This window comes from Myotis myotis, unplaced genomic scaffold (assembly GCF_014108235.1).
Source record: "Myotis myotis isolate mMyoMyo1 unplaced genomic scaffold, mMyoMyo1.p scaffold_m19_p_8, whole genome shotgun sequence".
NCBI classification, from domain to species: Eukaryota; Metazoa; Chordata; class Mammalia; order Chiroptera; family Vespertilionidae; genus Myotis; species Myotis myotis.
The window spans coordinates 69118015-69135499 of NW_023416390.1; the positions used below are offsets into that span (position 1 = coordinate 69118015).

General features: G+C 37.2%; 1 long non-coding RNA gene across 1 annotated transcript in view; it reads right to left on the reverse strand.

Annotated features, from left to right (window-relative positions):
• Window positions 1–270: 270 nt before the first annotated feature.
• The window catches only part of LOC118661841, a 47275-nt gene continuing 30060 nt past the window's right edge, over window positions 271–17485 (reverse strand). The window contains exons 2-3 of the long non-coding RNA XR_004969494.1: window positions 16265–16345; window positions 271–1226 (exon numbers count right to left, since the gene is read on the reverse strand). This is a non-coding gene — a long non-coding RNA (uncharacterized LOC118661841). The remainder of the gene's footprint in view (window positions 1227–16264; window positions 16346–17485) is intronic.

The window sequence follows — 17485 nt, forward strand, 5'->3', positions numbered from 1 at the left end:
AGCGAGGCGATCATTTATGTGATAACGTCTGTGGTAAGTTCTAGGGCCAAATACCCATTCTTTCCCCTTCAAACTATCTTAAATTTGCCCTTAATCATCTACTATGCTGTCATGCTTATGTGTAATAGGAAAACTAAAATACCTGATTGGAAAAAAGAAACAGGTATTCATTCTTTTTTTAAAAAATTTCTTTATTGGTTAAGGTATTACAAATGTGTCCTCATCCCCCCATTTGCCCCCAACCTCCCCCGCCCCCCCGCAATCATACTCTCATCCCCCTGTTCTTTAAGTATATCAGGTCAGCCAGCTGAAGCATACATTAGGATGGTCTACAAACTGCGAACAGTGACAGCAAGCATATGGCAAATTTGAACTGTCTGCAGGTCAGCTTTTACTTTTGCCTTCCCAACGTCTGTCAGTCATTGTTGGAATCTAAGTGCATGTGTTAATGGGTGGGATTCAACAGTATGAAATCAGTCAGCAAATTCATGGAGCAAGTGGAATTTTCTGTGTCTTTGTGGCTCATGTGCAGCCTTTCTTGCTAGCAATCTTGCAAAATTTTATCCAGAAGAAAACAAGCCCTTTGAAGAGCACCATTTCCATTTTTGTTGTTCTGTTAGGAAGATATATAATCATATGCTGTGTGTGTGTGTGTGTGTGTGTGTGTGTGTGTGTGTGTGTGCATTCATGGGTGTGCTTGTGAATGTGTGTACATGAGAACCAGTAAGATGCTCAGATGGGCGCATTTGTCAATATTGTGACTGTTCCTATTGCTCTGATTATACCTGTCACTGTGGCAATAGAAAGTTAGCTTTTAATTTTTCTCCTATCAGAGTATGTTTGCTTTCTAAAGCCAGTAATGTCTGGAGACCAATAACTGTGACCATGTCTCCTTTTTGCCAGAAATAGTAATAATAGGGGTAAGACTGTAGCTGGAATGAAAAATGAAGTGGAGTTCCTGGAGAGCAGGTTATAGAGCAAGAGAGGAGAGGAGAACAGAAGAGAGGATTTGAAACATGAGTCTTGAAACTGGCAAACCACCAAACTTCCAAAGGGACGGAGACACTGAATGCAACAGCGTTTTCTGAACGTATATGAGAAGATGCATGAACCGCAAGCGCTGGAGCTGCCTTAATTTTGAAACACTGCATTCACAACAACTTCAGTTATGGAGTCAGATGTTGGACGAGAGAGAAGTTGCTTATTTCTCCAGGGCCAGAAGAATTCTTGTCACATAAAAAAAAAAAAATCACTTGTCAAAATAAGAGCTTGAAGAAGTTGTTCCAACTCAACTGAAACTGCACAAGGAAAAGTGGCCTTGACTCAATTTAAGAAGGACATGTTGACATTACCCTTATCTTCACTCTAAGGATCTATTGCTTTAGCCATTTGAAAAAGCACAGTTATTGTCCCTAATGCTTTTTTATTAACAATTTTTCATTTGTATTAAGTTTTGTGCATTCAAAAGTACTTTTGCATACAATCTCAAACTGAGGCATTCAAATTATATTTTTTAAATTTTCATATTACAAATTTAAAAGGGAGAACATTTTAGAACATTATTAACATCCCAAAGATATGAAAATAGCTAGAAACAATTCTATCCAACTCCCAACATACTATGTTCTTTGTTTTCCAAAGTTTGGACTTGTGTGGATTGAGATTGTGTCACTCAGTAAATGTTAAACTAAGCCTAATATTCCATTACAATAAAGTCAGATAGATAATATATTTTAATTGTAAATCTGTCACTTAATTGCTCTTTCTTAGCTTATTTTCCTCGTATTTAAAATCAGGAATAATGATTCTTATCTTGAACTGCTACAGGGTGTGCTGGTAAATGTTTAACAACTTGATCATCCACCCTCTGAAAAAAGGATCTGATGTGTAGCTTTTCCCAGTTTCCAGGATGTAAGTACTCCAACTATGGACAATTTCAAGCTACCAACATGACATCACTAAATACCTAGTTGGTAAGAGATGTGAATAATCAGCTCTGTGGAGCTAATTGAGGTTCTACTGGTGTGTTCTAGTACATCACTGCATGGCTTTAAATGGATAGTTTGATTTCATAGAATTGCTCTTCTGTATTATTATAATTCATAACAATAAGAATATATTAAGAAATAATAGTTTAGTGGATGCTGCTGGAACCATGCCGTTGGATTCCTTGCATGCAGTGATGTATCCATTTTCTAGCTGCTGTGGGTATAGACTAATAACCATTTATAGCTGTCTCCTTTTTTACAGAACTGCCCTTAACAAGGAGGCTATGGAGGACTTGAGGTCCGGCTCTCAGGTAAGGATGCTTCCTTGGGGGGGATCATAGTAAGACCAATAAACTCAAAAGCATGGCTGCTGTCACATCGCTCTGAGCTCTCCTTAGAATTGGCCATGATTAACATAAAAAGGTAGGGCTGCTGCTACGTAAAGGGGAATGTGGGTGCCTCTTCTGCCCATTGTAACTTGTACTTGTGAAGAGCAAGCACAATACCTGTAGCTTGAGAAGGATGTGAAAACAGATACCAGCAATGAGGTTCTGGGTTAAACCACCAGGCAAACCACCTGGCCCAGCCAGAATGCTAATTGAAAGGAGAAGCATCTAACATGGCTGAAAAGGAGAGAGTAGATGAATCAGTTATTGCCTCAGCGTTTACTGCTGCAGTGAGGATGTAGTTTGTCCCATTAACTTTCCTGGAAATTCTGACAAACCAGAATCCTGTAAGAGGCTGTGCCTGGATGGAAACACTTAGTCATTCATGGAAACGCTGTTGTCTACTGGAAAGGCTCTTACACACTCTCTTCTGTTCAGTGTCTATGGTTTTGATAGACCTCTGACAAATTATTTAGTTCAAAACTTGAAGTGTGTGAGTGCTTGCATGTGTGCATCTATATGTTTTATACAGGATGATATGTGCAACCTTAATAACCGTTGTTCAGTGATAATAACCAAGGTTGTTGGAGTAGGTCATGAATCATGCCAGCTGGCTCTCCTACAAATTCATGCCATCCAACCCAGCTGGACCCTCACTGCTATTCAGCAGTCTTTTGTCTTTAGTTTTTTTTTTCCCTATTGTATTCCCCACAGCTGCTATTCCATACCCTTTCCCTTCTCCTCAAGTCCAGAAAAATATTCCTGTACATTTTATACCAGTGGATGACCTCCAAACATACTTTACAGTGGTTGAAGCTATTCTGATCCAAACTCCAACTTGTTAATCCTCAACCGGCGTTGGGAACATTGTTTTCTTGTGGGTCTCTCTATCTTTTCATTGCTTACTCTTTCCTGTTCTACCTCCCACCCTTCAAATAGAGTTTCCCTACAGCTCTCTTTGGTCATCATTCGCCATCCTCATAATAAGCCATGCACAAACACATCAACATTCTCTCATCTCTTCTGTCAATTATATGTTCGCAAAGTTTCTCTTTTAAATTTGCATGTGATTGGCATTGCCCAGGTTAGAACCTCATTTTCTCCCTCCTAGGTAGTAGAAGCCCTCAGTGTCTCTTCTATATGTCCACCAGATAGTCTTTCTAAAACATAGATTCGATCCATTTTCCTACTCAGGCTTTTTGTTTTTATATTTTGCTATGAATAAAATGTTTTGTATTTTATTTTAAACACAATACTTTATACTGTAAAATATAGTACATTAAAATGTATATAATATGTAAGTAGCATTCTACAAATAGGATAGTAATCACCGATCACAATCTTGTCTACCAAGTAAGATACTGCCTTTGTTTTGAAAGTTATGTTGCATGAGATCCTTTTTGGTGATATAATTGCCCTACCTCTGCCCTAAATGTAACCTCCGAATTATGTTAGTCATTTTCTTCTGTGTGTTTTTTTAAAGTTTTCCATATACGTGTATATATTAATCTATGCAGACGTTGTATTTGTGTAAATATATATAAAACATGTTTACCTATGTGGTTTAATTTTGCCTGCTTTTAAACTGTATATATAAAAGAAATCCTAATGTGTTATTGTAGAAGTTGGTATTTCACTCATATTCTGTTTGTGAGTTTATAATTTCTGTTTCACTGTCGCATAGTACTCCATTTCAAGAATGCATTTCAATTTATTTTTTTATTCTACTGCTGGTGGACATTTGGATTGACTTGCCATTACAAAAAGGTGTTGCTGGAATTTTACTTGTGCACGTTTCTCTATGTTTATGTGATTCATGTACGTAAGAGTTTCTCTAGGATATATAGATAGAAGTGATATTGTTGGGTATGCACAACTTCACCTTTACTGAGCAATTCCAAATTGTTTTCCAAAGTAGTTTTGCTGATACATCAGCAGTTTATGAGAAGTTTCTTTAGTTCACATATTACCAATACTTGGCATTTTTAGACTTTACTCTCTTACCACAAAGCAACAATTTGTTTATTTGTTTGTTTTGTTTTTACGAAATCATTTTCTGGCTGTTATAAATTCTTGGTTGGATTCCAGAGTTTTTTAAAAGCTCATTCTGACAGTTTTTCCCACTCATTACTTACTTGTGGGAAGAAGGGATGAAGCCCTATAGCTCACACTCTGCCATTTTTGGTGATATCATTGCCCTTTAGACTATTCTTGGTTCATTGCTTTTCTGTGTCCATTTTAGAATCAGTTAGTTAATTTCCATAAGTAATCTGGTGTGTTTTTTTCCTCAATTAACCTTTTATTTTGAGATAATTATAGGTTAACAATTACAATTGTTATACAAAGATCCATGTACCCTTTACTCCATTTCCCGCAAGGTAACATCTTGTAAGAGTATAGTAAAATATCACAACCAGGAAATTGACGTTGAAATAGTCAAGATTCAGCATTTCATTACCACAAAGATCACTCATGTTGCCCTTTTACAGCCACACTCACTTCCCTTTCATTTTCACCTCCTCCTTAGCCCCTGGTGACCACTAATCTGTTTTCCATTTCTAAAAATTTGTCATTTCAAGAGTGTTATATAAATGGAATTATACAGTATATTACTTTGGGGATTTTTTTTATTTCTTAGTGTTATTAACTGGAGATACATCAGAGTTGGTTCATGCATCAAGAGTTTATTTCTCTGTTATTGTTCAGTAGTATTTATCTCATATTATAGATGCACCATAGTTTCTTTAACATTCACCCATTGAAAGGCATCTGGGTTGTTTTCAGTTTTGGACTCTTTCACATAAAGCTATTATAAACACGTGTGTGTAGGTTTTGTATGGACATGAGTCTTCATTTCTCTGGTATAAATGCCCAGCAGAGCAATTGCTAGATTGTATGGTAGTTGCATATTTGGTGTCTTAAGAAACTGTCAAACTGTTTTCCAGAGTGGGCAATGACTTCCCACTAGATTTCTTCAGACACCACTACAGTAAGGTCAGAGGGATGTCAACGTGCTGCCAAGTGTCAATGGAAGTCCAGCCTGCGCACATGTTCTGCATTGTCAGCATAGTGAAGAAATCTTGTCTAGCCAGTGCGATGAATGAAGGTCCTGGCCTTTTCTGATGGTCCCTTATCCTTCCTTGAAACCAACCCAGCAGGTTGTTGAAAACCCCAATACAGCTTAGCAAAAGTAGAAGTCCATGAGCCTAGCTTGGCTTTTTTTGCTGGTGGGGTTGGGGTGGAGTTATACTTTTTTTCTGTGTTGTTTGGCTGGAGCAAGGCTGTTATTTCTCACAGTTGTCTGTCACCCTCTTCTTTGTCCTTTGGCTAGAGAAAGAAGCCTTTTGGACACTTTTATGATCTATGATCATTTGCATTTTGGGTTTGCTGGGTCATTCAGTTTCAGGTTCAGAATACATGAGCAAGACGAAAACCAGAGAACTCACTGCATGTCATCACTCAGGTACTATGGTTTTGATCAGTTGGTCTTCTTACCACCTTTCAAAGTCTTCTTATATTTTTTTATAGATATTTTTCAGAGCTTTAAGTTGTACTGGGAGCGTTAGTGAAGAGCATATCCACTCCATTTTACTGGAAGTGAAAGTCTTTCCCAGTCAGGTTTTGATGTCAATTGCATTGAATCTAAAAACCAATTTGATGAAGCAACATCTTTATGTTAGTAAATCTATTTATCCTTGAACATAGTATACCTTTGCCTTTTAAGCTTTTCTTGATTTCTTCCAATAAAGTGTTATAATTTTCTACCAAAAGATCTGTTATATTTTGTTTGGTTTATTTCTTAAATATGTTTTTAGATACCATTATAAATAGTATTTAAAAAGTATACATCCTTATCTATGTCAGAATGTATAGAATGCCATTGACTTTACAGTCTACTTGTATATATTTACTTTATTAAAATTTTTATACATTCCATTAATTTGTCTTTTTGATTTTGATATGTAGACACTTATAGTGTTTGTGAATTATGCTTAGAGTTTTACCCCAAATAGTTGTCACATTATATTGAATATTGAGTACTTTTACTGTATCTAATGAAAAGCAAAAACTGATTTTAATTTTCTTCTTTAATCTTTTAGTATAATGAAGTAATTTCACAATTTCCTAATGTTGACTCAACTTTGCATTTATGAAATAATTACAAACCTATATAATAAAGAGGTAATATGTAAATTGACCACTGCACCCTCACACAAGATGGCCACCCCCATGTGGGCACAAGATGGCTAGCAGGGAAGGGCAGTTGTGGGCAATCAGGCCAGCAGGGGAGGGCAGTTAGGGGCGACCAGGTCAGCAGGGGAGGGCAGTTGGGGGTGATCAGGCCAGCAGGAGAGGGCTGTTAGGGGCAATCAGGCAGGCAGGCAGGCGAGTAGTTGGGAGCCAGCAGTTACAGATTATGAGAAGGATGTCCGACTGCCGGTTTAGGCCCGATCGCTGTGGCAATTGGACATCCCCCAAGAGGTCCCAGATTGGAGAGGGTGCAGGCTTGGCTGAGGAACACCCTCCCCCCCCCCAGTGCACAAATTTCGTGCACCGGGCCTCTAGTTTATTAATAATAAATTATATTTTTCATATATCCATAGATTTAGTTTGTTAATATCATTTTTTATTGGATATTGGCCCATGATATTCTGTTTTAAACTCTATGGTTTTGGTATAAAGAATATGCTAATTTTACCAAATATATTATGGAACACTTCTTTTTCTCTTTTCTAAAAGAGTAGAATAATCTGTTCCTTGACTGCTCAGTAGAATGCATCAAAAAAAACTATTTCAACAAGATGTTTTCCCTTGGGAAAATTTTAAATTATGCTTTTAGTTTTTTGAGAGAGTTCTAAGGTGATTCAGATTTTCTTTGTCTTCATGAATATTTTTGGTTACAAATTTTCTAGAAATTTTTCCATTTTACTGATTCATTCTAATTTACTGTAATACAGTTAATTTAATGTTTTTCTACCATCTTTTTAGTATGTGCTACATCACTAATTAAGTCCCGCTTTCATTCTTCATATTGTATATTTTGCACTATTCTCTCTCTTTCTTTGTTGTTGATTTCTAATCAGAGATTTCCTCCTTATCATAGAGCTAACATTTGGTTGTATTGATGTTCCATATTACATCTTTAATTTTCTGTTATATCTTATTGTCTTCTTCCGTTTACCTTGTTGTGTTGATGTCCATTTCTGCTTTGACCTCAAGTTCGTGTCCAATCACTAAAGCATGACTAATTGAAATCCAGCTGTAAGGTCAGCAGGAATTAGCAGAGATCCCAGGGCAAAAATCCATTCCAAATGTCTTAACCTCTTGGATTCCTTGTGGTTCATTCCTAGGGAGTCCCCTATTATTACAACAGCTCGTCCAGACATTACAAAGGCATGTCTTCTTTTTTGTTTACCTTTTTTAGGTGTGCTCTCCGGAAGACTTTTCTCAGAAGCTATCCTGCCTTCCACTGTAGTCTTCAGACACTCTCCATGGCTTCAACGTCTAGAAATAGTGTTCAAATTCCTTAACTTAATTTTCTAAGGTGTGTGACCTCAACCTGTCTTTCATGGTTTTATTTCTTGTCAAGTGGTTTCCTTTTCCATATAGAAACATCTTTTTAATTCTTCTAGACCCAGATCAATGTCATTTATTAGCAATAACTTCCTAATTTCTCAGCCCTTTGGACATATAAGCACTGTGTTCTAGAACATTTCTAACAGGTTGTCCTGATATCTTTACATCACTGTCCAATGTTTGATAAAGGAATGAAAGTATGCCCACTCTCCTGCTGGATTTTGAGTTCACTGAGGCAAAACCTGTGCCCGACACAGAGTAGTCATTCACTCAGTGCTGGTGGAATGAATGAGTACCATTTTGGATCTTTCCTCTTCTCACTTCACATTTATTTTTTTCCTCAGTGCCACCTTTGATACTCTGGCTATAAAAACACTTACCAGTAATGTAATAAGGCTTGAGAGCCACGAAGATTTTTCTTTTCTGCAGATTTAAACACCTGCGGCCCAGCTCTTAAGTGGTATTAACCAAATTGCACCAAGCGTTTTGGTTGTACCTTTGGGTTCTGGAGCCTAATTGCTTGTAATGAAACACTAGAGTCATAATTTGATGGTCTGTAGGTTTCTCAGCTGTTTCTCTCTAGGAGAAAATATATAATGGTATATTTTGCACGTGACTGTCTATATTTTATATGCAACACATCAGTGTTGTGTAAATTTTGTGAACAACTTCTATTATCATTGAAACCACAGAAGCAACAAACAGTTATAATTAGAGCCTGAAGAAGCTATAGTGTTTCAAATATGCCTACAGTAGTGGTATTACAATGAGAAGGCTCTTTTTGCCTGCAGCTTTCACTGTGCTCGCTGACATCACAATTATCCTAAATTTTAACAGAAACTTCTGTCCTTAAACAGAAACAGCTTGTTTGAAAATCTCAGAGTGTTCTTTCTTCTGAATTCTTTGATTCTTCACTGAATGAAAATGGGAGAAGCGGTACGTATCGTGGCATAACTTTATTCTTTGTTACTTCCCGGCTGGTTTTTACTATCACAGAGTAATAGGTATTCTACTTTGCTCCACATGGGGAATGGCTGCACATTATTTAAAACTTCTTTCTGTGCATCTGCTACTTGTCAACTCATGATCTTCTGATCCTTGAAGATTTGACAACCCTGTGATTTGCTGTAATGGAATTACTGCAAAGTTATCAACAAAGACGTTGCAATGTAAGAATGCAAAGTAAGTCCTTAGATGTTTTAGAGGGAAATGAACTTCAAAAGGGGAGTAGTGGCCGCAAAGAAATACCTGAATCATACAATTTCTGGTGCGGTTCTGCATGTCTTTAATTTTGTCAACGAGGAGAGAGGATGTTTACGTTGCCTTCCCTTTTCCTTGCCTGTGACTTTTTTTTTTTTGGTCTGTAGTTTATTCTTCATCGACACCTCATACGGTACTGAATATTCCTCAGACTGGGAAAGTCAAATCAAAGGAACCCTTTGCCTGGAATGAGAAAATCTGTGTTCCCTGCTATTTCTGCCACTGACTGTGGCAGAAACATTGGATTGACCTTTCACGTTTTCTGGGCCTTTGTGTCTTTATCTGTAAAATTTAGGCTGTAGGTTAGAGCAGTGATCCCCAAAGAGTGGTCCCTGGACCAGTGATATTAGCATGTCTTGGGAACTAGTTAAAAAAGCAAATTCCCGGGCCTCACCGCAGACCACTGATTCAGAAACTCAGGGTGGATCCCAGCAATCTGAGTTTTAATAAGTCCCGTAGATGTTTCTAATGTACATGGAACTTTGAAAACCACTGGGTTAGATAAACTTTTAAAAATTCCCCGCCCTAAACTTTTATGAATCTCTATGAATTTAAGGGTAATTTAAGACTAAATTGGATGTAAAGTAGGCATATTCTTCTGCTTGTAATTAAATTTAAATTTTGAGTTCCAAACACATATTTAGAAGCATATGTAAGAAAAAAAGAAAAAGAATGTTGAAAGTCTTGTCCAAAAACACGTAATTACTCTGAAACTGTTTTGAATGTAGGGATTTGTCGAATTTGCCTCCGTTTGACACTGCAAAAGGAACTTGGTATTTCTGTCATACTCATGTCTTGATGAATATTTCCGCTGAATGACCACCACTGCTTAATGGCTGTGATTTCAGAAAAACAGTCCAAAATTATTCAGATTTATTGTAATTCATTTCTTATATTTATGGAGGGTAACAGTTAATAATCTGTCCTACATAAGTGCACATATGGCTAAAATTTTGTTATTGAATTTTGGGCCTTTGGTCTCCCAAATAGGGAAATGTCTTGTATTTAACTACTTCTGCAGTTTATTTAGAATATGCTTTACCTAACAGTCTTTCTGGCTCCATGGATTTTTTTTTATTAATGTAAAAGAGTTTTGGGGAGTTATTTTGATTTTCTAGGATTGGTATAATTAAATTAACCGAAGCTTTATGCTTTCTAAGGCTTCTGAAAGAAGGAGTTGGAGAATCTTTTATTCTTAGTCTAAATAAGTTAATAAATATAAATATGCAACAGAGAATATAGAAAATCATTTTTAAATAAAAATACAGCATTATAATAAATTTAGAAAGTAAAATGACAACTGGGGAAAGGGAATGTGAGAATTATTTTTTATTTTGCATTGATGAGCAAGATAGAATCTTGCTCAATAAAGAGTGCCAGATTTCTGCTTTTATTAAGGGAAGTCAAAGTTAACCCCAAGATGGCAAGACTTGAGTATATGTCACATTTCAGGTAACTATTTTTCATGACCCGTTTACAGAAGCCCATGAAAAGTCAACAAAAACATGAATTATTTTTATTTATTTTTCTTTTTCAGTTTATTTATTTATTTATTTATTTATTTATTTATTTATTTTTACTTTTTTAAAATTTTTTTTTTAGTTTTATTGCTTAAAGTATTACAAAGGGTATTACATATGTGTCCTTTTTTTCCGCCGCCCTTGACAATCCCCCGTCCTCCCCTACCCCCAGTGTCTTATGTCCATTGGTTATGCTTATATGCACGCATAAAAGTCCTTCAGTTGTTTATTTATTTATTTTTCTAATCCTCACCAAAAGATATGTTTTTCACTGATTTTTAGAGAGAGAGTAAGGGCAGGGGGGGAGAGAGAAAGAGGGAGAAACACTGATGTGAGAAACATATCGGTTGCCTCTGTATGTGCCCCAACAGGAGATCAAACCTACAACCCAGGTATTTTCCCTGACTGGGAGTCAAAACTATGCCTGGGATGTGCTCCAAACCACTGAGCAACCCAACCATGGAATAATTGTGTTTGTGTGGTTTTTTTCCCTTTGCAACTAGTTATAACCAAAGAGTCAAACTAAAAACATTAAGACATACATTTCCATTACAAAATCAAATGGAGTATAAAAGACATATTGAGAAGTTAGTTATTCAACAAATATTTATTGAACATCTACTATGTACTCAGGCATTGTGCTTAAAACTGGGCCTAGACCAAGGGATATAGTATCTATGGATCTTGCTTGCTAGAGATTAGTATCTAGTTAGAAAGACCAACATAAAAAAGTGACATGCTAATTATGATTAAAAATAAAGTAAAATAAAATATAAAAAGAGATGTATAGACTGCAGTCATAATACATAATACAAACATAGACTAGTTTGGGGACCAGAGTATAAGTTATAATAATGGTCACTCTGACTGTTATTTAAAGAATGGAAGGTTGGAGGCAAAGTAACGTGAAAGCCCAGTTAGGAGGCCATTGTAATAATGGAGCTACTATTTCCTTTCATCATGGAACTTACATTGTAATATAAACATTGTGCATGAAGTACCAAGAATGAATAATAGAAACTTGCACAACTTAGGTTCAGGTTTTCTGTTTATTATTTTGCATAATAAACCATCTTGAAATTTAGTGGCTAATGACACAGATTTATTATAATGTCTCACAGTTCTCGGAGTTGGCTGTGCTCAGTGGGTGATTCTCACTTAGAGTTCTCTTGTGGTTGTAGTAATACAGTAGCAGGTATTTGAGTAATCCCAATAAGCAACCAAGATGACCTTTATTGCACACAGGCCTGAAACATCAACATAGCTTTACGTGGCCATGAGGGTAGCCTGAAGTTCTCATGTGATGGCTCAGAGCTCCAAAAGACAGGAAATCAAGCTTCCAGTCTCTTTAAAGGACTCTACTTGAAACAGGTCTAGCATCATGTTCATTGTACTCAGCTGGTCAGAGCAGTCACAGGCCAGTCCAGATTCAAATTGACCAAAGAAAAACTCCACATATTGATGAAAGGTGTCATGAACAATGGCAAGATGACCAAGATAACACCCCCTACCCCCGCCAAATAATCTTTGTCATTTTTGCCCTGTAGGTTTCCCTTCCACACTTAATAGGGGTGATCCCGTGTGCCCAATATGATACTGTGGACATGATGGTCTGTGACTTCTCAAGCTGGATCATACAAGCCATTGTGGCATCTGCCTTGTCCTTTTGGGTCACTATTTTTAAGGGAAACCTAGCCCGTCAAACATTGATTAGCCTTCTGGAGAGGCCCACATGGAGAGAAGCTGAGGCCTTTTATCAACAGCCAGAACCAACTTGCCAACCAGGTGAGTGAGCCGCCTTGGAAATGGACCACCCAGCCTCAGTCAAGCCTTCAGATGATTGCAACCCGAGTCTTTATTTCGAATGCAGCCTCAGGGGAGACCTCAAGCTTGAATACCCATCTAAGTTTCTCCTGACCCTGACCCTGACCCACAAAAGCTTTGTGCTGCACTAAACATTTATTATTCTTTAAGACGGTTAAGTTTTGGGGTGACTTGTTATGTAGCAATAGATAAATAGTATAGAGGCCATTTTAAGAGATAACACGAGGGCACTGCTTATGTTTGTGTCAGCAGTGAATCTCATGCAGTGTAGGACCTGACGCAAGGCAATGTAATGAAAGAAAGAAGGTCATGTTATTATAGTCTCCCCATTGCATAGCTTCTGGGAATTGAGGTAAGATACACATACTGAGTGACAGGAAGGGCAGCGAGTGGAAGAGGGATTCTGGGTACAGAGGAAACATGGGTTTCATGCAAAAATAGACCACTCAGGAAGGTAGGCGATCACCTTTAGGCAGGCATGGCTGGATTGCTGACACCCCTGACCAGTACTGTAGAAGTCAGAAACCAAAGCTTTCTGAACACTAGAAAGTTATGTCAAAGACTTCCTGTTGGTGCACATGTCCTTTTCTCCGGTCATAGACAGTGATGGAACTGATCTGCACAGAAACCGATTTGCTCTTCAAAGAAGCTGCTGGTTGCTGCGCAGTGACTTGTGCTCTTCTAGGCTGGCTACCCATGAGTTGATATTTTCTTTGTGTAAAAGATAAAGTTAAGCTTTTCCCCCCAAGTTTTTTATTTAAATAAATATTCATTGAAAAACCGCAAGAGAGCAACAGAGTTAAATACACATTCCTAAAACAAATGCTTAGAAATTCAGAAGTCATATAACTAAAATCATGATTGCTGAGTTTTACAATTCACAAAGGTTTCCTGAGTTTTTGAAATATTAAAGAAGATATCCAAGAGAATGAACCTTAACTATATTTTAACACAATTTTGGCCTACTGCTTCTATATATTAGGCTTTTTCCAATATATAATTGTGGTATAACAAATAACAATAAATATTAAGAGGTTTTTTAGTTGGAACATTTTGAAAGACTGCTTTGTGATAAAAAGTAGTATTATAAGTAAAATATACACACATTAAGCTCATATGTATTATTTGTAAAGGGGCTATGTTTGAAAGAAAGATAGAGGCATGGCCTGAGTAAGAATAGACAGGGTAAGAAAGAGTATTCCAGGAGGGAGAAATAATAGATGAGGTGTTTGGGAAGGGGGACAGACAGAATGAGACACATACAAAGGTTAGCAAGTAGAATTCTCTGCCTGGAGCACTGAGTGTGTGCTGAACAATCCCCTCTTGCCCAAATGCCTTCTTGAACCTCAACTTGTCATGTCAAGTTCCCTCCCTACAATCAGAGTGTGCACATTCTCTTCGATGTTTCCCTGGCTCCCGGAATGAGGAAATAAAGGCCTTGCACCCTCCCTCAAAATATGCTGCTTCCATTCCCTACATAAAACTCTTGCACTGATGTTGGGAGACAGGCTCAGAAAAGGTAAGTGCGAACTGAAACGGAGTAATCCAAACAGAGAGAGCTGGCGCAAAGCTGTCTGGGCACAGGTAGATACACCTGGAAATGATATTGGTTTATCAGTGTGTGTGTGTGTGTGTGTGTGTGTGTGTGTGTGTGTGTGCGCGCGCGTGTGCACTCGCATGGAGGGGGGAGGGGGCGTCAGAGAAAGGAAGATTTGTGGCCCGCATGAAATCACACAAATGGCACATATATTCCACACAAAGTTTTTGTATTTTCAAATCAAAGGACTGCCTTTCAGTGTTTGAAACAATGAAAACCATGGATGTTGCATATTGTTCTTGTTAGGTGTATATTTGGTTCAGTATCTTCTAATAAGGACAACTAAACAACAGAATTAAATATGCATGCATCCTTTTTTTAAATTGTAAAAATAATGTACTCTCTTTGAAGAAAATGTGGAAATACAGACAAGTACAGAGAAGAAAGAAGAAGAAGAAAAAACCACTACCCAAGAAAAACCACACTATTTGTTTGGTATATTTTCTTCTACCAGCCCACCTCCCCCCTTCTTCCTATTCATCGTGTTTTACACACACACACAATGTAATTTTGTATTTTTCTTTAGTTTTGTAAGTATTTTCTTTATTAAGTGTCTATTTTTTGTAAACACCACAAGAAATTACTGTGCTTTGTTTCATCATGCGTGAAAATGTAGCCATTGGTTTCTTAATCATTCCTCTCTGTATATTTAGGTTGGTTTGATATTCAGTTATAAATAATATGGTGATAAACTTCTTTGTATATTACATTGTATCTGGATTTAGGAGTCCCATAAAAGATAGAATTCTGGAAATTTGATTACTTTATCAAAGGATAGAAACAGCATGCATGTTACTCTTTATGGTTATATGAACATGGGCTAGATTCTTTGATGAGGTGTATTTTCTCTTAACAATTAATAAATTCTAATTGAGACCCAAAATCATGTATAAGACAAGGTTCATTTAGAATTGGGCTTCTATCCAGACTCGGTGTCACTACCGTAATTGTTCTCCTGTGTCTTGAATGCCATGGGGAATGCTGCATGGTTACATCCATTGCTTTGGTAGTAAATATACACAATTGTCCCCTGAATGGTTTCTCATGCAAGAGACAGGAGAGCGGAGGGGTAAAACAACTTGAAAAACAGCACCCAAGAGTCCCAATCAACATTCTTTGCCAAATAGCATGAAAGTGTAAGAAGGTAACATAGTACTTAAAACATAGGATCCTCTTTCTACCTTATTCATGTTTTTAAAAATACAAACTTTTTAGAATATGCCCTTCTTATAAAACTTCACTCAAAGGATCCCTGCATAGATGTTTAGATACAATATACAAACCTTTATGACCAAAGAAGTGTCATTACAATGATATTGCTTACTTTTTTTTTTTTAGAAGCTCACCTTTGGTAAATAAATGAAGCTCATATTTTTACTCATTATACTGTTTCAGACTGTTTGCTTTTCAGTAACTTTTCATTACCATGTAAATATTTTTATATGTTGTTATGAGAGCATCCTCCTATTAGTTTCAAATCCTGTAGTGTTATAATCACACAAAAGGCTGAAGTACTGATTATGCCTCAGATAATGTAGCTGTTAATGATCAACTTAATGCTAAAAGCCATTACTGCTCATTGACATAATTCTGAGAACATTATACTGTAAGAAGTGCACCTTTTGTGTGGAAGCAGAATGACAAAATTGAAATGTTAAAAGTTGAGTGTCTGAATAATAGCCTGTGAAATCATTTAGACAAGACCATTGTCGCCTCTATTGTTCAAAGACCAGAGAGTGACAGGATGAGACAAAAAAGGAGAAAACCACAAGGGCTCCCCTTGCAGGTCTGCAGGGAGATGGGAAGTGAAGAGGATCCCTATTTGTCTGTTTCCCTCTCTTCCTGGAGGGTCTTCATCTAACAACAGAGCACCCTCCTCTGGCCACTTGCCAAAAGGGGACGCAGGCCTGATTGATTGGCAGGAATCAGGCCAGGCAGGGAGTTGCTGTAAGTGCCCTGCAAGGATTTTTCCAATAAAAAGTTGCCTGAGAGTGACCGGAACCTGTCACCCTTGGCCCCCTCCACACTGATGAATTAAGACTTTTCAGTTACGAAGAAGCATTTGGAAGCTGGAAAGGGACTTTAGAAAAGTGATGAGTACAGTTACCTCACCTTCCCGAACACCGGGTCAGGCCACTTTGGGACTTTGCAACTTAGTGTCCGTTTTCTGTTGTATCCGTGGTCCACTTTGATCTGGAGAATGGAGGGAAGTCAAGAGGTCAGAGAGACAGATGGTGTGTACATGTGCTGGTGTGGGGGAGGGATATGTGTGAGTCACCAGGCTGGTTTGATGGAGGCAATGATACCTAAAATAGAGGTGTCAGTCACTGTTGGATCATCTAACTTCACATTTCCATGGTTAAACACATAAATCCTTACCTTCATTAACCATATAATAATGTCAATCTTTAGCCACAACAGCATACAGGTGAGCAAATATGGATGGATTACAAGTTCATCACTGTTACTAGAAATATCCCAAGTTACCATATGCTTATAGTGGGTGAAAGTATTTATAATAATAATAAAAGCATAATATGCTAATTAGACCGGATGACCTTTATGACGAAGCTGGGGCTGCGAGGGAAGCCGGGTCCCGGGTGCCAGAGGGAAGGCATACTCTTGCAAGAATTTCATGCATCGGGCCTCTAGTCTTTCTATAATATTGATGTTACTGCACACTTTGTTTCAGGCACTGCTCTAAATGCTTTATACTAATACATATCAACAGGAAAGACTTTGCTAAAAGTAGGCACATGCAGTAGAAATGCACAGATTCTTTAGAATGTCAGAGAGGAAGAAATAATAATTATGTTCTCACAGGGGATCTTTTAAAGAAAAGATCGTATTATACTTGATACTGCTGCTTAAGAAAGATAAATTTGTTTTACATATTAAATTTTTTCTATAAAGTGATTATTTAAAAATGTTTTATTTACATTGAATTTTAAAAATTAAACTTTTTAAAAGAATAGTTTAAATTTACCAAAAAACCCCACAAAACTGCAAAGTAGTACAGATAGTTCCCATATACAATTTCTCCTTACACTACTGTGGCATATTTGTCATAGTTAATGAAATAATATTAATGCCTTATTGTTAATTAAAGTCCATAGTTTATTGAGATTTCCTCGAGTTTTTCTTAATGTCTTTTTTTTCTGGATACCATCAAGGATACCACATTATATTTAGTTGTCATGTCTTCTTAAGTTCCTCTTGGCTGTTAAGGTTTTTAAGATTTTTCTTTTGACTTTTACTTTCTCAGGCTTTCCTTGTTTTTGGTGACTTTGACAGTTTTAAAGCCTATTGGTCGCCCAGTGGCGTGGTTCAGTG